Source organism: Myotis davidii, unplaced genomic scaffold (genome assembly GCF_000327345.1).
Source record: "Myotis davidii unplaced genomic scaffold, ASM32734v1 scaffold204, whole genome shotgun sequence".
NCBI classification, from domain to species: domain Eukaryota; kingdom Metazoa; phylum Chordata; class Mammalia; order Chiroptera; family Vespertilionidae; genus Myotis; species Myotis davidii.
In genome coordinates this window covers 6,318,268-6,322,162 of record NW_006299715.1, presented here as the reverse complement: position 1 = coordinate 6,322,162, position 3,895 = coordinate 6,318,268, and positions in this window count along the sequence as shown.

The following is a 3,895-nucleotide window of genomic DNA, read 5'->3' as shown; positions in this document are numbered from 1 at the left end:
TATGAGTAGTTCCAAATTTAGATAATTTTATTGAATTTTATTTTTGAAATAAATGTCTAGAAAAGCCACGTGATCTAAGCCAAATGGCTGCAAGTGTGTTCAATAACTGAGAAGTAAAAACAAAAGCAAAAAACTCCTAACAGTGACAATTAAAATTGTGAAAAGAGAGACACAAATACATAAACATAAAATTAACTGTTTTGTGACATGTGTGCCAAGCAACTAAGTAATTATAAAATTGTGAAAAGAGAGACACAAATACATAAACACAAAATTAACTGTTTGTTTTGTGACATGTGTGCCAAGCAACTAGGTAATTATGTTGTTCTATTTTCAACATGGTTGTTTTGGTTTAATATAGAGAATTAATGAGTCATCTCTACTATCCAGGGAATTCTGTTTCTCATACTTCAACAGTCATTTTAAAGATTTCCTTTTTTAAAAAAAAATACTAACTGTGTCCTTTGTAAATGTGAAAGCCTATTTCTGATTTTCAAACCAAATACTGACACGACATAAAAATAATACAAAAGCGATTTTCAATAGTAATGAGTCTTCAGTAGTACGAGGCAGAGTAATAGGAACCACGGTTGGGAATTTCTGATTTATAAGGATCTTATATCAAGCCACCTCTTAAAAATCTATACCTATAATATATGACTAAACTTATTGTCAACTGGGTTATATTTTCACTTGGCCTTTTAACCCTGCTATTTGATTTTTTTTTAAAAGCACAGGAAATATGTCCTTCTGTGGTAGAAGGTAGGAATGGGAGAAGGTGTTCTTTCCCCTTGTCCATTAGATCATACTAATCTCATATTTTTTCTATTTGGAAACCTGAGTTTGAGTTAATATATACCATTCTAACATGTCAAAAATGTTAATTTTTAATTTGAAACACTTGTCTTAATAAGAACGGGTGAGATCATGTTCACTTTATTGTGATAGCTGAAGAGTCCCTTAACAAGTGCCTAATGAGAAGAAACAGTGATACTGCAGCTTTGTCTCATTTTAGGCAACAATAATAAGAAATGGCCCCGGAAAAATTGATAGCAGATTCCATGTTTAACACAGTGTTCCAGAAATAATCTGGTTTTGACATAGTGCAGAGTCAAGGAGAATAAAGGAGGCTGTGTTGGATACAACTAATTGTTTCCAACGCAGTGAGAAGAGATGATTAAGATGCTAGCCCAGGAATCAGAAAGACCTGGGTTTGAACATCAGCTCTGACCCTCACAAGCTCTGTGATCTTACGAAACTATTCAGCTGTCCTAAGACTGTTTCATCACTGGTAATATGAGGATAATAATAGTATGCACCTCATAAAGTTGTTGGGACTGTGAAATGGCATGACGCACCTAGAATGTATAGTGTGTGGCAGCTTTAATTACTGCAACCTAGTTGTCATCTGGGGTGCCTCTGCCCTCCAGAGAGCTCTTTAAACTTGGCTCAAACTTCAATCCAGATTGTGTGATGTACCCAAATCCTCCCCATGGTTTCTGCCAAGTTTGTGGGACTTGCTTCCTCAGGTTTCCCTAAACCCCTAAGCTCTTGCCTTCTGACGAAGTGTGTCTGTTTTCCTTGAAAATACCTCGATGAAAACTCTCATGTGTTCACACACAAGTCTTCACTCAAACAATGCATTTAGTTTGAAAAATTATTGAGAATATTTTGGAGTTAATGTGGGAGCATCGGGATGTTGAAACTTCCGCCACTGGGTGTCATGTCCTCATCAGTGTTCTCTTCCTCCTCCTCCTTCTCTCCTCCTTCCCTTCCCACTTTGCTCTACCTCCACCCCCTTCTTCTCTTTGACCTTCTTCCCTCCCCCTCATCCTCCTTTTTTGTCTTCCTGCCTCCGTCTCCTCCTCAACCCCCTTCTCCCTGATTTCTCTGCATTCCCCATCACCCACCCTCAACACCAGTTTTAAATTTCTCTGTATCCTGTCTACACTGAAGAGCTGTCGACTCAGTCCTCAGGGATTTGAGGTGGTATTATTTGCTCAGTTTCTAACAGGCATATTGTCCTACTAATGTGGCTTTCTCTCTAATAGAGATGTAGACTCAGATTTTTAAAAAATACAGATGTTGCATCTTCTTACATAATGACCTCATCCTCTGTGTTTTATACCTCCTCACCTCTACATTCTCTTTGTGTGAATGCTCAGTGCACATCCGCCCTTGAAGACTCCACGTGGCACATCTTCCCTTCCACCTTTGAAGGCCCATAATGGTCTATCTACACATTTCTTGTAACCTTCATTTATCATGCCTTGCATTGTGGTGATCTATGAATATTCCATTTTCTAGCATCTTTTGAAGGACTGGAACTCGGTCCAGTTCATCTTGACTTATCTGAAGTGTTACAGAGGAAAGTAGTACATGATATATGTGTCGTTTTTACACAAATAATGCTATTTTTAAAAATAAGCTGGCTACAGCCAAAAATCCATAGGAAAAAAAGAGTGTGGATTCTGCCTGTGATTGTCTTAGGTTCACTTATTTGTTCTTGGTTGTGGGAATCTGTCACAGTCCAGGCAAAGAAGGACAGCCTTAGTGAGCACTTTGGGAATAAGGGAATTATTATAGGAATCAGACTTTAAACCAATGTGGGAAGAATTGAGGAAGTGAAAGTCTAGAAGGTGAGGTCAAAGGATCAGAGAAGCACTAGCCAGTCTTCCTATAACCAGCATTGTCATAGGTGGATAAATCAGAGTTTTCAAAAAAATATGAGAAGCCAAGCATGTCACTATTGATATGGGAGCACAGTGAGAGCTTGTAGAGGGTTCTATGGAGGACTGTTGCCTGTGTGTACCTTCTACCTCTATGGTATGCAGTCAAATATTGGGGTTGCTTTTGGTTAGAATCTGGAAGGGGGTTAGACCTGGAGTTCAGGATAGCAAGAACAAACTGCCTCTGTCCACCACTGTGTCTAATTGCAGCCATCTTCTAAGAAAGCGGTTCTCAACCTGTGGGTCGTGACCCCTTTGGCGGTCGAAGGACCCTTTCACAGGGGTTGCCTAAGACCATCCTGCATATCAGATATTTACATTACAATTCATAACAGTAGCAACATTACAGTGATGAAGTAGCAACGAATATAATTTTATGGTTGGGTCACAACATGAGGAACTGTACTTAAAGGGCCAGAAGGTTGAGAACCACTGTTCTAAGAGAAATGACTTGGTTTACACTGTCTTCTGAATCTCATGCAAGTTCTGCTTTGGGCCAACTTCAACCAAAGCCATATGGGGAATGGCATTCTGGAGAGCATAGTTCCCAGCCTCATCTAGGCTGACAGCACAATCAAGACAGTGTGTACTTAATCTACCCGTGCTTCTGTTTCCTTTCAGAAAATGGAAACTCTAATTTGCCAAGTTATTGTAAAAATAAGAAATGCTAATACACAGCCTAACATATAGTAAGTAGGTCCTCAAGTAATGGCATCAATGATTATATGTTATAAATAAGACTAGAGGCCCGGTGCACAAAAATTTGTGCACTTGAGGGGTAGGGGGAGGGTCCCTCAGCCCGGCCTGTGCCCTCTCGCAGTCTGGGACCCCTCGGGAGATAACGACCTGCTGGCTTAGGCCTGCTCCCGGGTGGGAGAGGGCAGGCCCAATCCTTAGGTGCAGCCCCTGGTCGGGCTCAGAGCAGGGCTGATGGGGAGTTGGGGCACCACCCCCTGTCATGCACAGAGCAGGACGGATCGGAGGTTGTGATGCCACCCCTCAGTCACGCTCAGGGTAGGGCTGATTGGGGGGTTGGGGCACCGCCCCCTGTCACACACAAGGCATGGTCGATGAGGAGGTTGGGGCGCTGCCCTCTGTCACGCACACAGCAGGGCCCATCAGGTGGTTGAGGAGCTCCCTCCTTTCACTCAGAGAGTAGGGACGAT